This window comes from Notamacropus eugenii, chromosome 4 (genome assembly GCF_028372415.1).
Source record: "Notamacropus eugenii isolate mMacEug1 chromosome 4, mMacEug1.pri_v2, whole genome shotgun sequence".
NCBI classification, from domain to species: Eukaryota; Metazoa; Chordata; class Mammalia; order Diprotodontia; family Macropodidae; genus Notamacropus; species Notamacropus eugenii.
Window position 1 is genome coordinate 11,782,980 of NC_092875.1, and position 20,769 is coordinate 11,803,748.

Consider the following 20,769-nt stretch of genomic DNA (forward strand, 5'->3'; position numbering starts at 1 on the left):
TAGCCCCCGCTGAGGAGCTTCCTTCTCCTCTGAACTCATCTGGTGCTTCCAGCTGACACTAACCCTTTCCAACTACTCAGCATCATTTATCAATGTTCTCTCCAGCTAGGCTTCCCTCTTTGAGGGCAGGTTCCAAGTCTGATCTTGTGATGTCCCCTGTCATATCTAACAGAGACATCAGACTTAAACACTCATTGGTGATCCCATCAGGACACTAACCACCAGTGTGACTTTGGTCAAGTCTCTTTTCTTCTCTGGGCCTCAGTTTCCTTCTCTGTAAAATGAGGGGGGTGGACTACATGATGTCTCCCAGCTCTAGAAACAGGATCCTGTGATTATCATCTTAGGGCTCAATTGCTGGGATGGGCTTGTCTCCCTCGCCTGACCCAGCACTCACTTGTTAAAAGGCAACAAACATTTATTAGGCACCTGCTGAGTGCAAAGCATCGACTGGATGTCAGGGCAGATATCAAGTTTAGCCAAGCCAAGACATACTTGGAGGTTAATGGACTTATTTCTTTTTACTTCCCAGCCCTTACTGATCTCTCCTGAGGAGGGGCCCTGGAATGGCGAGGGGACTCAGATCTATGCTGTAGGATAAATAGGGCAAGGATCTGGGGTCCTTTCGCCTGGATTAGAGAAGAATTGTGTGGATTCAGTCACTCTGTTCATCTACGGGATGGGCTTTTACTGGGGGAGCAGATACACTCGTCCTGCTTGGCTCCAGATACTGGGGTGGGCAAATTCTTTCTGCAGCATCTTCTGCTGGAATCTTCCTCTTCCTTCATGCCTCTCAGATATGGCTTCTTTTCTGAAGCCTATTCCACCCCCTCGTAGTGGAATCAGCCCCTCCTCAAGACTTCCCACAGAGGGCACTGCCTCGATCTCTCCTTTGCCTTTATCACATCATATCAAAACCACTCTTGCCTGTGTGGTGTCAGATTGTCCCTATGAAAATGTAATCTGTCAAGGGCAGGAACTGCTCAGCTCTTTCAACTTTGTGGTCCCAGCACACATTCAGTCATTTTTCGGTCACATAAGACATTTCGTGACCCCATTTGGGGTTTTCTTGGCAGAGATAATGAACTGGTTTCCTTCTCCAACTCATTTTATAAATGAGGAAACCAAGGCAAACAGGGTGAAGTGAGTTGCTTAGGGTCACACAGTTAGTAAGTGTCTGAAGCTGGATTTGAGCTGAGGAAGAAGAGTCTTCCTGACTCAATTCACTGCCCCACCTATCTGTCCTAGCACAAGACATGCACTTAACACATGCGAACCACCAGATTGGATTTTGGGGGAGGAAGCATGCAGAAGTCTAAACACCAGGACTATCCATGGAATGGGTTGCCATGGAAGGGCATCTGTTTCCCTATTGCTGAAAGCATACAAGCAGAGACCACCCCTTGTCTGAGGTATGGTAAAAGGCATTGGACTGCTAAGGTTCCTTCTGCTCTTCCTCTTAGGGCCCATCAACCTTCTGCAGATCTACTGCGAATGAGATCTCCTTGGAGGAGGAGGCTGGTCAGAAGGATGTCCTCATCCAGTTCTGTCATCATTCTCAAAGAGAACTCATGGTCTCATTCCGTGAGTATCAGAGACTCAGGAAAAGGGAATTTGTCACTTCTACAACAATGATTCACTTATTAATTGGAGTGAATTTTTCTTCATTCAAATTTTATTGATTGCAATTAATATTAAGTGTGGGCAGTGAGTAGGAAGTCATGTTACAGCAGGTGCTGTTGGGGGAAGGGGAAATGACAACTTTTATTAAGACAGAGTCCCTACCTTCAAAAAGCTTCCACTCTAACAGGAGGAAAAACTCAAGCACAGGTTAGTAAAAGCACAGAGCTTTCCCCATCAACTAGCCTCCACCTAACGTCCTCCATTCTCCAGTGAAGGGAAGGTCTCTTCCTCCCAAGGCAGCCCATCCATCCCACTTAAGATCAGTAATTAGTAGACAGTTTTTCCTTATTTACATACATTTCAATGGATGTGGGATTTTCTCCATGTGGGTAACTCGTCCATGCAGATCACAACTGTCTACATTATCCCATACTGTGGGTCTGTGTCCACTCAACATCAGAGTGTGCTCTTCTTATCATTTCTCAATCTCCCCATCTCCTTCTCCCACCACTCATATCTTTGATATTCCTTATATACTAGAAATAGCCTGGGATGGTGGGTAGTGCTGAGTTTGGCGTCAGAAGACTTGGACTCAAATCTCACATCTGATCCTGGGCTTTGAACATCTGTGTGTCTGAGGACAATTCTCTCTAGCTTCTCCAGTGAGTCATAGCTGAGTTGTGAGCTTCAGGGAGGGAGCCCCCCGCCCCACTATGTTGAGGCGATCATGGGTCCTTCCTGCATTTTTGTCCCTGATACAACCTCTTGCTCAAGGGTCATCACTGGAAAAATGTAGCTGGCTGCTCAAACCCAACACGCAACTAGCCCTCTGTTGTCCTTTGGACCCTGTAAATTTGACTCCTTGGAAATTGCCCCATTCCAAGATTTGTCACCAAACAACATGGCTGCATTGCTGGGAGAACAGTTGTGTGTGTCTGTGTGTGTTTAATGGATGGTGTAGCACACAGTGGGTGATATTGCTGAGAAGTCCTAATAAGATTCTGACCATAGTACAGTGCCATCTGTGAATGGGAGACCTGGCCAAACGATTCCTCTTCTTTTAATTCCAATTCATCCTCTGTATGGTGTACTTTGTACGTATTTGTTTGCATATGGTCTCCTCCATTAGATTGGAAGCTCCTAGAGAGCAGGGACTGTCTTTTGCCACTTTTTGCATTCCCAGGGTTTAGCATGATAACTGGCTCACAGTAGGTGCTTAATAAGTGTTTATTAATTGATTCAGATCTTGCATAAAACATACTCCAAGCCCAAGACAAATACATTCAGCGAACATACACCTCTTTATCTTAAGCTTCCCATACTTTTTAATAATCCAAGGGTTATTGAACCATTATCTCTGTGGCTGCATTTTTCAAAGAATCTCACATGACCTCCTCCTACCAGTTCCAGCTCTTGGAATGCTGTGGCTCCATTGAGATTCAGGCCAAGTTTGATTTGGATTTCCTTTTGCTTCCCCTCTTGAAATGAGGCAACACTGCTTATAACCTTCTTTTGGGTAGAAAGTTTAGAAAGAAATGGTCCCCTCCCCATGAAACCTGTAGCTTAGGTAATATCTGAATACAGAATCTATGACATATACTTATACTCATCTCTAACTTCACCAAAGTTGTAACTGTAACATGTGGAACTACAGTTACCTCCACTAAGCAGCCTCTGCCTGAGTATCTCTGGTGACAAGAAAGCCAATTTCACATTTGGACACCTCTCACTCTTAGGTTATTTTTCCTTACACTTTTCTGCAGCTTATATTTATCACTACCGGTTCTGCCCTTTGGTACCGACTCATCTTTCTTCAGATACCTGAAAGCAGAGATCACGTCTGGAGCCTTCTCTTCACGTATTTGCTGTGGTTTCCGTAGGAAAAGCCACCATCCTCCCCCATTACACCAGAGATTGTCTCACTTTTGAATCGTTACAGTTCCAAACCACAAGATTCACCATTTCATGCTACTCTGAAGTTAATTATGTCTACACGATTGACCTACTGGGCTCAGATCTTTCATAGTCCTGACTGCACAGAGCCCATAGGAAGGCTCAAAAGAGCTCTTTTGGGGTCGAGGCGGATTTGTAATCCTACGTGCCAGCGTGTCTTTGACTTCAGAAATTTCTCCCTCCCTGTTGCTTCAGTTCCCCTTCTCCTTGCAATATCCAAAGGCCACTCTATTCTAATCTGGAGTGTCTGTCATTCCCTATTCATCGATTCTGTTTGCAGTCACTTTCCAAGCCTTTGGAGTTTGGAGTCCAGAAACGTTATGGTACTTCCACAAAAAGAAAAAAAAATGTTATTCTGAGAAAAAAACCGTGTGTTGGTTCTAGGGAAATGAGTCAGGCAGCAAGCATTTAATAAATATTCTCTATTATAGGGGATGAATCTCTAGAAGGGGGAAAAAGAGACACAGAGGGAAATTGAGGTGAAATAAAAACAAAACCCAAGCACTGGGGATGCAAAAAAAAAAAAAGGCTGAGACAGCTCCTTCCTTCAAGGAGTTTAGCCCCGAATTAGGGGAAGGGGGTGACACACCATGTCTAAATAACAAGGGACATACAAGATAGAGGAGACAGAAGCACAGAGGGAAGGCACTAGCAGAAGTCAGAAGGGGGAGGGGCACAGTCAGAAGACCTGTGTTCAAATCTTGCCTCTCTTTGTGTGACTTTGGACAAATCACTCAACTCGCTGGGCTCAGATCCAATTGTCTCTAAGGTCTCTTCCTGCTCTGAGTCTATGATCTTATGATCCTATGAACTGAGCCTTGAAGAGAGTTGGGAACTCAAAAAGGTGGAAATGAGGAAGGAGCGCATCCCAGGCATGGAGGTGGGAGGTGAGAGATGGGAGATGTCCAGGTAGGGGTCAGCATGTGCGTCAGTTTGGAGAATATGTGCAGGGGAATAAGGTGAAAGGTCTGGAGAGAGATGGGAGCCATTTTGTGAAGGGCTTTAGATGTCAGAGGAGTTTATGGCTTATTTTTTTCTAGAGAACAAAGGAACAACAGAATGTCTAGTTTGGGGGAGACATCAGGCTTGTTTTTTAGGAATTTCAGTGTGACAGCTGGGGGGGACCGTGGATCAGACTGGGAAAAGACTGGAGGCAGGGAGTCCATGAGGAGGCTATTACAATAGTCTGGGGTACAGGACCTGAACTCAATGGAGAGAAAGGAATGGAGAGAGGTGAAGATAAAATTGATTAGAATCAGGGACTGAGGTAGAGGAAGGAATAAAGGATGACCCAGAGTTCAAATATCCATGACAGAAGACTAGAGGTGTCTTCTTCAACAACAAAAAATAGGCAAATTCAGATAATTTAAAGGTGGGGTGATGTTAGATGGCACATTCTTTTTGAAGACAGTGAGACTGAGATGCCTATCTGGTATCAGCTGAAGAGGGAAGAAGGCTGGATGTGTAGATCTGGCAGACACTTGCATAGACATGATCCTCAAGCCCATTCTTAGAGCATGTAGAGAAAGAATAGGGCCCAGGTCACAGAAATGGAACAAACTTTTCCTTATCTTGATCCTTGGAGAATCCATTTAAATTTACACAGTATCTACTTCCCACCCCCTTGTCCTACTGCTGGTCACACCTTGACAAGCCCCAACTAACCCTGAATATCTTCCACCACTAATATGCTGCTGAAAGGAGTTAGGTAAATCACAAACACAAGTTGAAGAGGTTCACTAGAAATATGTTCTTTAATCTCAGCTAGGTTCTCACTGTAACAAGGCAATATATTTTTCCCTAGTCAATTAACTACCCTACTCTCCACAGCATCTGTTCCAAACCTTCTAATCTCCCTTCATACTTCCTGAAACATCCTTCCCCACCAACCAAGTCTCTCAGCTGAAAGCCTCATCTCCCACTTCCCCAAAGGAAAAACAAAGGCCAGTTGCTAAGACCTTCCGTTCTCCCAATCTCATACTATCTAGACATCTTTCCCCACTGAATTCTCTTTCACTCTGGTCTTGGATGAAGACATGACCCTTCTCTTTGTAAAAGCCAACCCCTTCCCTCCCCACATGCACCATTTTCCTCCCATTTCCCCCAGCAAATCATCCCTGTTCTATCTTCATTGTCTCTACTGGATCTTGCCCGGATGCCTCCAAATATATGCCCATATCTTCCTCATCCTTAAAAACTTTCATTTGATCCTATCATCCCTGCAAGCTACAGTTCTCAAGCTTACTCCTCCTCTATGGCTAAACTCCGTGAGAAAGCCATGGCGATTAGGGCCGCCATTATGTCTCTTCCAGCTCTAATCCCTTTGGCCTCATTCTGGCCTCATCAATGAACTGAAATTGCTCTTAACAATGGTCGTAGCAAAGGTTAACAATGATCTCTTAACTGCCACTTTCTTTTAAACTGCCTTTCTTGGCCTTTTTTTTTCCTTCTTTATTTATTTATTTATTTAACTTTTAACATTCATTTTCACAAAATTTTGGGTTCCAAATTTTCTCCCCTTTTGTCCCCTCCCCCCACCCCAAAACACCGAGCGTTCTAATTGCCCCTGTCTGCCAATCTGCCCTCTCTTCTATCATCCTTCTCTGCCCTTGTCTCCATCCTATACTCCTTTACCTGTATTTCTTATTTCCTAGTGGCAAGAACAGTACTGGACAGTTGTTCCTAAAACTTTGAGTTCCAACTTCTCTTCCTTCTTCCCTCCCCACCCCTTCCCTTTGGAAGGCATTTCTTGGCCTTTCTGTAGCCTTTCACTCTGTTGATCAACTTCCTCCTGGATTCTCTCTCCTACTTCTTCTCCCATCTGTCCAGAACCTTCTCTAGTCTCTTTGGCCATTCCTTCACCCATGTGAAACCTGCCCTAGCTTCCTTCTCTCTCTCTCTCTCTCTTTCTCTCATCTCTCTGTCTCTGTGTCTCTCTCTGCCTCTCAGCTTCCTGGGCTCTCTTTTAAGCTTTGACTCAAACCCCATCGGTGCTCCACTAAACCACCACCTCCTTTCTTCCACATGTCCCCTCCCAGAGAAGACTTTTTCTATAGGTTCTTTGAGGATCGCTTCTGTTAAATATTTTCTCTTTGTATCGTCTTGCACATAGTAGGTGCTTAATAAAACTGTGTTGGTGGATTCATTTTTTATAGCAATTTGTACTTTGCAGCAATTCCTCTTCCCCTTCCAAAACGTGACTGTCTAGATAGTTTGTGTTCCCTGGCTGAGTGAATGCTGTATCGGTGCCTCTCTCTGGCAGAGTGTTAGATCACTGTCGGCAGCGGCTGTGTGTGGTTCTGTCTCTGATCCTAGCATTTACTTACCACACTGCGCAGGACACAGTAAATGCTTCACTGATGCTGGATGAACTAAACTATGACCTCTTTCCTTGGGCTTTGGGGTTCTTCCTCCCCACTCCCACTCATGGTCCCCAAAGAGTTGGAGGTCTGAGATAGCCAGCTGGCCAGTGGGAGACTTTATGAATGGAAAGGAAGCCAAGGGAGACAAAAGTAGCAGACTCAAGTGAAACAGAAACTTTTTAATAAGGTTAAGTATATTCTATAAAGTCACAAACCCCAGAAGGTAGGATTACACAGAAGGCTTTTAGGGTCAAGCACCATGGCATTCACATGGTACAGACATGTACCGCAGGCTACTGTTTGGAAGAATTCATTCCAGTACAGCCCTAGACCAGAAACCTAAATGAAAGACGAGGAATGGGAAAGACCAAAGAGGTGCAGTGTTGGCTGGCCCTAAGCTCAGACTATATGCAAACACAGAGTCCCAAATGACCCAACCCAGGGCTGCATGTGCTCTCAAGGAAGCTAATGTTCCCCCCATCCTGGAGGGGTGGTACTGAAGGGCTGGCTGGGCTTGTCTGGGGGTTTCCTTTACGTTACAGACTGACTTGTTTCCTGGTTCCCTCAGCCTCCATGCTCAGGCTTTGCCTGTTTCCAGAGCTCAGGGGAGAGTAGGAGGAAGAAGAAATGGTATAAAGGCAGATAGGATAGGCACATGATTGATTAAGAAGAAGGTTCACTTGTGGGGAAGGGAGCTTAACTCACACGCACATGTCTCCAAACTAGTGTGTGGTCCACAGTGAAGTTTTTAAATGGTCCAGTTTAAGCAGACAAGATCCCTCAAATGGTATAATGTCTTCTGCAGGTGGGCCTAGAAAGCATTTGAGAGGGAGGAGCTGTCCCAGGAGGGTGCCCAGAACCAAAAGTCCCCTGACTGTGCATAGTAAGGCTGGCTCAGTGACATCACCCCCTGAGTAGCTCTGGAGCACCTTTCTTTTAAAGAGCTAGCTCAGATTGAGAAGGCATTCCTTGGGAAAGACTCCCATGAGGGAGGTTGCTGAAGGCACAGAAGGTGGTTGGCCCAGCTGCCTGGGTGCATTTGGACACAAGGCACTACATGCTGCAGTCTGAGTTAAACTGCCTCCATCTCTTTGCAGGGCCCAGCATTACAGGATCACAGGACCGAGAGAAGAAAGGGGCCTGGTGACCCCCCGGCAGGAACACAGCCCAGGTTGTGAAGCAGATGGTAGAATGTCCCAGAAGGACATGGTGGATATCTATGCATATTACAACTGTTATTTGTCGATTTGTTTGTGGAAAAAGACCACAAATGGAATTGTGAAAACATTGTCTGATGGTACAGAGACAATCAGCTCGGACAGAAAGCACGGTTAATCAGGGAACGCCAGTGCAGACTTGTCAGCTGAAAACAACAGAGTCCCATGTTCCAAAGTGGCCCATCTCCCTTTGGTACAAGCAGTGCAGGGAGACAGCAGTTTTTTCATATGATTTCTACCAATGAAACCATGAACCCAAGAAAGAGCAACACGTGATTTCATAGAAAAGAGGCATAGCCAGCAAGAAACGAGAGGCCCTATTAGAGAAAGCATGAAAAAAAGCGAGTGGCTAAGAGAAAGAAGTCCAGACAGGTGTGCACTTTAGTACATTTCTTTCTTTTTTTGGTTAGAGTATTGCAAAGATGGAGCCATGTCTTCTGTGCAGATCAGGCAGGATCTGGGCCATCATCCTGCAGGGCTCCTCATAAGCTGGTGGGTCTGGCAGATGACAGCAAAGCGCCGATCAGTTTCCCAGAGCATCATGGACGTCTGCAGGAGAAAAGAGGAGACAAACCCCGATTAGGAAAGTCTTCCCGGTGCAACACATGACACAGCCCATGCATCAAAGAGATGATGGCACAGAGGGGCTCCAGACCTGGACTGCCTTCAACTAGACCCAGGACCGCCACATGCAGGAGGCATCAGCACTCTGCAGTACACAAAGATGGATGGTCTCATAGGGAACTAGAGTCTCCTCCCCAGACTCTTCAAGGTTCTAGATGATGAATAACTCTTTTATGGGGAGGAGGGAGAGAGAATTCTGGCTCAGTCTTGGAGGTCCTCTCCAGTGTAGGACTGGGATTCACCCAAGAGACCCCTAAAGCCAGGGAAAAGTTCTGTATTTCCTACTACGGAACAAAGGATGGATGCCAAAGTGGGCATTGGGACATTAGAAGTTTATTAATGCCCATGGGATCATGTCTAAGCTCCCCCTCTCTGGCCTCATCCCATCCCCTCCTTTCCCCCTCCCCAAGAGCAGACCAGCTGGTTTAGTCACTGTCTCTCCAGTACACCAGTTCCTTCACAAATGTGTACCTTCCCTCAATCATTATCCCCTTCCTGTGACCATCCTCTGAGGCTCAGCACACACTTGACCTTCTGGGAGCCCTCCCCCCTGGGTCAGGCCCCTGGGCTCTTTCTCTCCTCTCAGCTCCAACACCATCTCTGATGTCTCCCAGTGCCCCAGGAAGCTCATTATTAGAAAAAGCTCATCATCCTACCAAATTCCATCAGCCCATGGTAGACTCCCACATCACCCCTTTTGTCCCTCTGACTGGAGGGTGGAGCATCAACTCCAAACCCCCACTTAGGGAGGGGGCTAAGTTCAGGCATCTCTCTTCTCAGCTGGATGCACTATAACTGTGAGCTCCCTGAGAGCAGGCACTGTCTTGTTTGTATCACCAGAGCTCAGCACAGCTCCTGGTACACAGTAGGTGCTTAATCAGTGTTTATCACCTATTGATACAACATATTATTGATGGCAGCTACCTGGTGCTAAAGTCACTTTTGAAGTTCATGTGTGAGTCTTTTCCCCTGCCTCAAGGACAAGGGTCTCTGGGTGCCTGGAGGCCACACCTGTGTCTCCGTCAGACCACCTGGGCACCCTGTAACAGTGGACAGCAGACACTTGTGGCCTTGCTGCCATAAGAGTGACTGCAAAGAAGAAACTCTGTGAGGTGCGGGGCTGGGGGCCTCCAAGGGGCAGCCCAAGGCTAGAAGGATTTGCTCCTTATCCACCTGAGTCACAGAGGACAGGTCCATGCCAGAGGAGGGAGCACCCACATATGACATAATGGTCAAGGTGGTAGAGTGGGAAGGTTGGGGTGAGGAAAGAGAGCTTGTGAAGGGGACAGGGAGAGAGAGAGGTGAGGGGGGGAGAGGGAAAGGGAGAGAAAGACAGGGGGAGAGAGAGAGAGACAGAAAGAGAGAGAAGGAGGAAAGAGGAAAAAATGCAAGAGCTCAGTCTTTGGCCTGGCTCTGGGAGCCTGGCCAACTCCATCTTTTAAAGCCTCACTTTCCTCCTCTGAGAAATGGGGACAACACAATTCCATTTGCATTATTACAACCAGCCAAGTGATCTTCCTAACACGCAGGGCCAATCATGACACTTCTCTGTCATGGTCTAGCTCTCTATTGATAATGGGATCAAATATTACTTCATCTTTATGTCACCCTTTTAAAACTATTTTTATTTCTATTTGATTTTCTATAACGGTACAGAACTGTCACATGCTCAGATGGGTCTGGGTTCTCATCGATTTTGGAGCTCTCCTCAAGACTGCGGCTCCCAAGTCACTCACACTGGCCCAGGAGAACATGTATGTGGCAAGAAGAAGCACATGCACCCCACTATATTGGGGGTGCATCTACAAGCATTCTTACTGCCAGGAGTGGGGGACCAAAATGTGAGGCTGCCCCCGTGCCTGCTTGCCAACAGCCCAAACTTTCCCCAAACCAGTCCTTCTGAAGCAACACTCAGGGCTCTTTCCTCTCTGCCCCACGACCACCCTTTGTCCAGAGCAGAGGGTACCCAGAGACAAGGCTGGGTTGGGATGCATAGCAAAGAGAAGGATGTTCACTGACTTACTGTTTTTCCAAAGCTCCTGAGAAGAACTCAGGCAAGAATCCATAGCCAGCCTGCCTAAGAGCTGACAATTCTTCCATTATGCATGAAAAACAAAGCAAAACACAATTCCTCATTGAAAGCTGGAGGCTGCAGAGATGAGCCAAAGGGAGAGACGAGAGCCAGTCAATGGGAAATATGCTGACCTAGAAATCCCCCTGGGCAAGAGTCCGACAAAGTAGGACAAGTACCCCCTGATACCTGGGGCCTTCTCCCGGCACACTCTCTCCATCAGAGTCCCTAGATTCCTCACATGTGGGACTGATTCTTAGAAAATGGTACTGGAAAAATCCAAGCTCTGGAAGCCTGGGTCTGCCACCCTGAGACTGCATCTGGAGTGACTCATCACCATAGGAGCAGACAGCAGAAGGGATGAAGGTTTTAGCCTCAAGAACTCAAGAACGTAGTTGTCCACACCATGGAGGTTCTGGGCAAAGGAAACCACAGATACCTGGAATCTGGGCATGAGGGCTGCAGCTTGTCACTTACCCACTGACTCCTTCATTCACTCAACAAACCCCTCCCAGGCCCTGCCAAGGAAGAAAGCCCATGATGAAGTGGTGGGCACAGCTGAGTTGGTGGACCATGGTAGGGTGTTGGGCACAGCCCAGTTAGGGGCCCGTGGTGGGATGGTGGGCACAGCTGAATTAGAGGAATTGGTGGGCAAAGGAAAGTAATTAAAAGCAGTGACTTAACACGATGAATTCACTGCATTAAACTCTCTTCATATTTACAAACATTCACTGGGCAGGCTTGTCTTCTTTTTGTTGTTGTCACTTGTTTGGCATGACTGGCATTTAGTTCACAAGATTTTGACACTTAATTTTTAAATTCTTCATCATGAAACTACCTCCTATGGGACGTTAAGTATACCAAAGGTCCTCTGTCCAGCTCAGTGGCACCAAAGTGCCTGGAGTCTGACACTAACTAGCTGTGCAACCCTGGGCAAGTCACTTAACCTCTGCCTGCCTCGGTTTCTTCATCTGTAAAATGGGGAAAAATAATAGCACTTCCTTCTGAGTTGGAGGATCAACTGAGATAAATAAAGTTATTATTACTACTTTCCAAGTTTATCCTTGATTATAGCTCAAAGGTTTTCAATGGGGTTTATATGAGGAGAGCATCCTAGGCCAGTGAAACACATTTATCTCAGTCTCAGGTAAATTTTGAACAAAAAAATAAGTTTCATTAGTAAAAATTACTTTCTCCATCTTTAGTACTCCAGTCTTTATATTGTCTTGTCCATGAGAAGTGTTTCTTTTTCACAGAAATGGCTTTTAAAATATTGGTCTCTCACTCTTCTCCCAACTCCAAGAAGCCTCTCTCACCCCACAGAGGAATGCAGAACAAGGTTTCCACCTGCCAGTCCTCTGAAGGTGCGCTTTTTCCTGAGGACCAATCAAGCGGCTCTGAAACAATCATTTGCTAGCTGATGTAGTTGTTCTCAGTTTGTACCACACTTCCCCTTGGCGTTTTGGTGAGATGGATCCTGTTCATTGTGACCCAACCTGGCCATGCCAGTGGCTATAGCAGTATTTCTAACAGTTACTGAAATATTTTCTCCCAGAGCTACACATTCTGAAGGTTTTTTTGGGGGTGACAGAACTAAAAACACAACAAAAGCAACCAATGAACACAAACATGGCACAAAACTCATCCCCCAAGGTGGGGAAATCAGCTCCATTTGGTTCCATGTGCTCAATGTCGAATGTCTGAATTAGTCGGTTTCTGCTGGCATGGCACCCACATTCGTGATCATTCTTTTCACAGAATGAAACCATGTCAAAAATACTGTTGGTACTATGAAGTCTACAGCCACCTCTCCTAGAGCCCTTGAGCTTGGGAGCCAGAAGAGACTGGAGAGATGGACCGTATTCCAAGCAGTTATCAGTCATTCACCTCTCTAAGTGAATTGGTCAATAAGCCATAGGACCAGAGACTTACAAGCTGGAAAAGGCTTTCTAAGTCATCTAGTCTGACCCTCTGATTTTATAGATGACTAGAGAGGTGAAGTGACTTTGCCCAAGGACATTCAGGTAGTGGAAAGTTTGGTCAGGATTTGAACTCAGGTTCATGACTCCAAATCTAGTCCAGTTTCCCATGGACGAGAGTCTCCTTTGTGCCTCAGAAAAGAAGCAGACTCTGAGTGAAGAGAGCTTTGATGATGATAATTTTAATAAGAGCATTTATAGTTTGCAAAGCACTTTACAAATAACTATCTAATGTGATCCTCAAAATAACTGTGAGAGATAGGTGCTATTATGATCTTCATTTCACAGATGAGGAAACTGAAGCAAACGTTAGGTGATTTGCCCAGGATCACAAGGTTCAGAAGTATCTGAGGCCAGTGGTTAGACCTGAACCCAGCTCATCCTGACTTGGGGTTCAGTGCTCTGTCCAGCTGCCTAGATGATGGGGGGTAACATTTCAGAGTTGGGAGGAACGCTGCCTACTTTAACACTTACATATCCAGAGATTACCTGTCCAACATTGCCAACCAATGGTTGCACATAGAGCCTCTGAGTGGTAAAAATGGGATAAGGCAGCAGGTATGCTGTTTCCTAATGTCCCCCTGGCCCCCAGCTCAGGCAGGGTGTCATTGCCATGGAGGATGGAGGCTAGGACTGGAGGGAAAGAGCTGGAGGAGAAGGTCTAAGAAAACAATTGCTAATGTAAGGGGCAAAGGGGCTGGCACTGCCCCCACTGCCCAAAGTAGGGGAACAGGAAAGCATGGACTTCCTGTCCTTGAACAGGGCCCCAGGGAACAGAGGAAAGAACCCTAGAGTTGGCATCAGAGGGCCTAGCCTGTGGGGTCTGTTGCTCCTAGGACCAGGGGCTTCCTCTCTCTGCTCCTCAGGTCTTTTCCTCTGAAAAATAAGGGAGCTGGATCCAATAACCTGTATGGTCCCTCCTAGCTCCAATTCTGATTTAGGGTCCTTGAGGCTTTTGCTGATGCCCCAGACTCAGTCGACTGAGTGTCTGGGCTGGGGAACACCAACCCCCCAACCATTTCTAATTTCCAAAGGCTCATGGGAGAAGCAGGCTAGTCTCTGAAACCACACATCCCTGATCTCTCATGATCATACGATCACCACAGACACATGTGTAAGGGGCACTCAGTTTCCAAAGGGGCTTTCTCAATCTATTATTTGGTCTGGTCCTCACAATAACCCTTGGATGAAGACCGGGAGAGACTGGTTATGTCCAACTGACAGATCAAGGAGAAGGAGAAGGCCTGTCTACAGCAGGGGTCTCCACTTTCCTCTCACTCCTTCACTCTTTACATCTGGCTTCTAACCTCATCATTCCCCTGAAACTGCTCTCTACGAAGTAACCAATGATCTCTTAGGTGCCAAATTCAGTAGCCTTTTCTCTGGCCTCCTCCTTGGTGCGTCTGCAGCCTTGAACACTGTTGATCACTCTCTCCTCCTTGACCCTCTCTTCTCTCTAGGTTTCAGATCTACTCCTTTTCTCTCTCCTGGCTCTCCTCCTCCTTCTCTGACAGCTCCTTCTCTACCTCCTTTGCTGGATCCTCTTCCTAGCCACAGGCATCCCTCAGGGGTCTCACCTGGGCCCTCTTCCCTTCTCACTCTATACCACTTCACCTGCCGATGAGAAGGGAGGAAGATGTGCTTTGGTTGTCCTCTTCCTCCTCTTCTGTCACCAGATACTCGGCTACCAGAGAAGCAGTTCAGAACCAGGCTTCTATCCCATGTCCTGGCCATCCCTGGACCATGCTGTCCACCCTCTAAGTGCCCTCCCCTGCCCCATTTCAGACTTCTCCCATTAGGACAGAAACTCCTTGAGGGAAAGGCTGTTGGGGTTACTGAATGCTCTTAAAGCTGAGTTTGGTTTCGAGTTAAATGCTCTATTATAACCCTTAGACTCCAGATTCCTTTGAGACAGGGTCTCCCTAACTTACCCAGGCTGCAAGGACAGTGACCACTCCCAAGTCTGATCCTGCTACTGATCTTATCAAGAGCTCTAACCATTTCCTAGCTGGGTCAGTTTGCCTGCCCCTCCTTGGGCAGCCTGGTGCCCCCTGTTCACCACAGCTGGGCTTAGCTTACTGAGGTTCACTCCAGAGCAGTAATTACGGGACTGTGGACATGTGCCATCACACCCCAGGCCTCTTCTAGTCTTTACATCTCAAGTCCTGGTCACTTGGAAGGCTGTGAAGACAAGGCCTGCAGGGAGGTGGGGGAGGGGGGAGGGTGCAGAGAAGAAACGGTCTGCAAAGCCTCAGTTTCCTTGCTACACATCTCCTCATCCTGCTGATCCCAGTCATCCCTCTCCAAAGGCCAATGCTGAATCAGCCCCACTGACCAAGTTCTTGCTCCCACATCCACACCAGCTGAATGGTGGCTGACTGGGTCCGCTACAAATGTCTGTCCCATGGTCTGACCTGAGCTGTACTCCTGCAGTATCTGCTTCAAACCCCTTCCCTCTTCAGTCACCTGCACCACCCACACAGTGGAGTCTGGGCTGGCTCTCACCGTTTCCTGTCTAAGACAAACTTGATCAAACCTCCTGTCATGTTGTTCCCTCCCGGTGCCTCCCACCATCTCCCAACTACTCTTTTCTTGAATTGTGATGGACAGAATGGAAACTCCTCAGGGGCCCCTGCTCCCATTCATGTCCTCTTTGCAAGGCATGTTCTGCTATTTGCCACACCAGCCTCCCCTTCATAGCAACATTCCCATGCATACATGTTTGTGCTGCTTGGCTGGGAGGATTTCAGCAGGATCTTCATGGGATGTCTGCCCTTCTTCATCACTGCAGCAGATGCTGGCACACGTACGGTGGCCTATCTGCTTACGACCATAGGGAGTGCTGCCAGGCAAGATGACCAAGAGTGCTACGAAGGGAAATTTCTTGTTTGCTTCAGGCACACAATGAAGCCAGCCCTGCCAAATCCTTGATTCACTTTCTGGACAAGAATCTGTAAGCCATTCCTTCACTGAGCTGTAACTGCTTTGCATCTTCTGGTTTCATTTATAACAAGAATGTCAACATGGAGGAGGTTCAGATCCTCTCCAAGTATATCAAGTTGGTGATTAGAAAGCGCTCACACCAACGTTAGAGCACCAACGATTAAATTAACATTTGTAGATTGAAAAAGGGAAGTCTCGGCCCTCTGCTTTTTCTATCACTCCGTGATCACGCCCATGGATGGGGAAGAATGGCCAGGGCTCTGGGCCATTCTGCACTTTTATCTGCTTCATGGGTCACCATCATTTTAAAAGCATTAAGATCCAGTGACCAACCTCAATTACTTAGCCAGGCTTGTCATCAAACAGCTATTGCTGGGCCCACACTGTGCTTAGCCAGCTTCCTTTTCCCACACCTAGCTGAGGTTACCACCAGTTTGTTACCCTGAGACCTTCAGTCTGATGAGGTGAAGCTATCTTACCTGGTTGTAGGACCCTAGAAAGGCTGAGCAGAGGTGGTATAAGCTATCCCTCTGCCATCTATCAATATTAATGGGCAACAGGAATGGGAGGTGGCAGAGTAAATTACTAAAGATTCCTAACATGGCTTCAGTCCCCAGCCAAGGTTCCTTTCATAGCCTTACAGCAGCTTAATTGGGACAGGGGGCAAAGCTTGAGGAAAAACAAGCTAGGTTCACAAGGGAATGCATAATTAGCCAGGCCTGTGACCCCTGCCCTTACAACATGCCCTGGGAAAAGCTGTTTTCCCTGCCAGGGGCCTGTCAGATCTCACTGGGATTAGCTCTGCCTGGCCTCTCCCCCAAGCTCCCAGGCAGCACAATCTCAGGCACTGTCTCTTTTAAGGGAGCTGCCCCTGACCCTCTGAATTCTCACTTTCCCAAATGTTCATCACAGCTTCCTCTTTGTAATTGCACTGCAGCTCTGCTTGCTACCTATGTGACCTTGGGCCAGTCAATGACCATCCTCAGACCAGTTTCGTGCTCTACAAAATAACCCCTTGGTGAGAAAATAGCCACTCAGGGAGAGTGGTTATCCAGGCAGGGATCAACAGTACCAGGGCTTGGCTCCCAGCCTTGGCACACCATATCCAGGGATCCTTCTTTTGGACCATGTCAACCCTCTCATGCTGCAGATCTGTGAAGAGGAGAAAAGTCTGCTCTGTCTCACTTGGGGGGTGTGATAACAGAACTGTAGAACATCATAGAAACAGAAGATGTCATTAAGCTACAACTAGGGACTAGATTGTGATTTAACTGGTACAGAGAATTCCCAGGCAAAGAAACTCCCTCTCACAAGGCAGGCTGGCATGTTCTTGCAATTTGTAGTCCAACATAGTTGCCTAGAGCCCTGAGAGGATAAATGACTTTTCCAGTGCTCCACAGTGTTACACTGGTACAGGTGTTCCAGAAGTAGCCCTAGGACCAAGGTCTTTATGGCCCAAAGGCTACTTATCAGTCTACTGATAAGCCCAACTGCTTTGAAGAACCTTGAAGAGAAAGGATCTGAGCTCAGAGGTCTACGTTGTTCTAAAATCTAGTTGATGGGGTGTGGGGAAGGGTAAAACCAAGATGGCAGTGACTCACCTATGCTCTCCCCAAAACCTCTCCAAACACCTTTAAATAATGCCATAAAACAATTCCTGGAGCAGCAGAACCCACAAAAGGACAGGGTGAAATAATTTTGCAACAAAGGCAATTTGAAAGGTTGGCAAGAAAGGTCTGTCACACCTGAGTGAGTGGAGCGCAGTCCAGTGCAGACCAGGCCCCAGCAGGAGCAGGCCTTGGAAGTCACTGAATCAGCAGTGAGAGGAGCTGCTTCCAGAACTCTCAGCCCACACACAGTAAGGGGTTTGAACAATTGGTCAAAAGGAGATTACAGGGGGTCATTATGTTAACACTGAGGCAGGACTCTGTTGCTTTGCTCACACTTGGATCTGGATCGCAGTACTGGGTGGCAGTCCCAGGGTGAGAAAAAGCACCAGCACACCAAAGCTTCTGGCTGCAGTGGAGCAGGGACTCTCCTCACCGTTCCAAGGCAGAAAAGAGTGCTTGTGGCCACTCACAGACCAGAGTACAGAGCAGGAGAGTAGTAAACACACCTCTCCTTAGATCATACCACTTTGGAAGAAATGAAAAATTACAGGTCCCTAGAAGTAATTCTGAATACAGATGCACAAAACCCCTGAAGCTTGGGACAATGCACCCTCCACCCTGGAAGCAGAACTGTACTTTAATAAAGAGTTAAAAGTCAAGAAATAGGCTGAGAAAATGAGCAAACAACAGAAAAAACATCTGACCATAGAAAGTTACCAAGGTGACACGGAAGGTCAAAACATGCACTCAGAAGAAGATAATAAATTCAAAGCTCCTATATCAAATGCCTCCAAGAAAAATACAAATTGGTCACAGATCATGGAAGAACTCAAAAAGGATTTTGAAAATCAAGTAAGGGAGGTAGAGAAAAAAATGGGAAGAGAAATGAGAATGATGCAAGAAACAATGAAAAAAGAGTCAACAGCTTGGTAAAGGCGACACAAGAAATATTGAAGAAAATAACACCTTAAAAAACAAACGATGGCAAATGGAGGAAGAGGCACAAAAATTCACTGAAGAAAAAACATTCCTTAAAAAGTAGAACTGGCCAAATGGAAGAGAAGGTACAAAAATTCATTGGAGAAAATAATTCCTTAAAAATTAGAATTGAGCAAATGGAAGCTAATGACTTATAAGAAATCAAGAAACAATAAAATAAAACCAAAAGAATGAAAAAACAGAAGACAGTATGAAATATCTCATTGGAAAAATAGCTGACCTTGAAAATAGATCCAGGAGAGATAACTTAAAAATTATTGGACTTTCTGAAAGCCATGACAAAAAAAAGACCCTAGACATCATCTTTCAAGAAATTATCAAGAAAAATTGCCCTGATATTCTAGAACGAGAGGGTCAAATAGAATTGGAAAGAATCCACTGATCACCTCCTAAAAGAGATCCCAAAATGAAACGTCCCAGGAATATTAAAGCCAAATTCCAGAGCTCCTAGGTCAAGGAGAAAATACTTCAAAGAGCCAGAAAGAAACAAATCCGCAGTCAGGATAATACAAGATTTAGCAGGTTCTACATTAAAGTATCAGAAGATTGGGAATATGATATTCCAGAGGACAGAGAAGTTAGGATTATAACCAAGAATCACCTACCCAGAAAAACTGAATATAATCCTTCAGGGGGGAAAATGGATATTCAATGAGATAGAGGACTTTCAAACATTCTTGACAAAAAGAACAGAGCTGAATAGAAAATTTGACTTTCAAGAACCAAAACATTTTTGAGGAGGGACAGGGTGTAAGGAGAGAGAGAGAGTAATATAAATGGGGGTGGGAAATAGGATGGAGGGGAATACACTTAGCTACAGTGATTATGAAAAAATTTTGAAGAAAGTTTCTCTGATAAAATCTTCATTTCTCAAACATATACAGAATGGAGTCAAATTTAGAAAAATAAGCCATTCCCCAACTGATAAATGATAAAAAAAAAAAAAGGAACAGTTTTCAGATGAAGTAATCAAAGCTGTCTATAGCCATATTTAAAAAAAAAACTAAATCACTACTGATTGAAGACATGCAAATGGAAACAATTCTGAGGTATTACCTCATACCTATTAGATTGGCTATTAGGACAGCAAAGGAAAAAGACAAATGTTGGAAGGGATGTGGGGAATACGAGACATTAATGTACTGTTGGTGGAATTGTGAACTAATTCAACCATTCTGTAGAGTAATTTGGAACTATGCCCAAAGAGTTATAAAACCATGTATACCCTTTGACCTACCAATACAACTATGAGGTCTGTATCCTAAAAGAGAGAAAAAAAAAAAAGAAAAGAAAAAAGACCATATGTCCAAAAATATTGATAGCAGCTCTTTTCTGGTGGTAAAGAATTGGAAATTGAGGGGATGCCCATCAACTGGGGAATGACGGAACAGATTGTGGTATGTGATTAGGATGGAATACTATTGTGCTATAAGAAATGAGGAGCAGAATGCTCTCAGAAAGATTTGCATGAGCTGATGAAAAGTGAAATGTACTGTGCACAAAGTAACAGCAGTATTCTAAGACAATCAGCTGTGAATGACTTAGCTATTCTCAGCAGTACAATGATTTAAGACAACTCGGAAGGATTTAAGATGAAAAATGCTATCCATTCCCAAAAAAGGAACCTGTGGTGTCTGAATACCGACTGAAGCATACTTTCTTTATTTGTCTTGAGGTTGGTTGGAGTTGAGGTTTTTTTTTGGGGGGGGGGGTCTATGTTTTCTTTCACAACATGACTAATATGGAAATATTTTGTATGACTACATATAACATATAGCCTATATTGAATTGCTTACCTTCTCAATGAGCAAAGTAGGGTGGGGAGGGAGGAAGGGAAAGAATTTGGAACTCAAAGTTTTAAAAACAAATGATAAAAATTGTTTTTACATGTAAGTGGGGAAAAATAAAATATTAAAGAAAAAATTTTAAAACCTGGTTAATTTTTTTTAAAAATAATTTTGATGTCTTTTTTTATTTAACTTTCCCCAGTATTTTTTCCCACAGACAGACATCTCATCCAGCAAATAATATTTTAAGGCAAAAAAAAAAAAGAGGAAAAAAATCAATGTAACTGATTATTACATCAAAAAGTCTAAAACTCATCATTACATCAAAAATCTGAAAATATGTGCAATGTACAAATCCTCCTGGAATTCCCACCACTGCATCTCTCTTCTCTCAAGTCTTTCTTGTTCTTTGGAATTCTGCAACATTCACTTTATTTTTGTGGTTGTTTTTTCCATTTCCATTGTTGTAGTCACTGGATTTTGTTTTCTTGGCTTTGTTCACTTCCCTCTGCATCAGTTCATGGAGATCTTCCCAGGCTTTTCTATCTTCATCACATTGATTATAGCACAGTAGTATTCCCTTACATTCATGCACTACAAA

At 45.4% G+C, this 20,769-nt stretch overlaps 1 protein-coding gene across 1 annotated transcript in view; it reads right to left on the reverse strand.

The window, feature by feature from the left end:
* Nucleotides 1-7,102: 7,102 nt before the first annotated feature.
* Nucleotides 7,103-20,769, reverse strand: part of LOC140498969 (septin-2) — a 116,841-nt gene continuing 103,174 nt past the window's right edge. The window contains exon 13 of the mRNA XM_072599800.1: nt 7,103-8,704. The gene's annotated coding sequence lies outside the window, so the exon portion shown is untranslated. The remainder of the gene's footprint in view (nt 8,705-20,769) is intronic.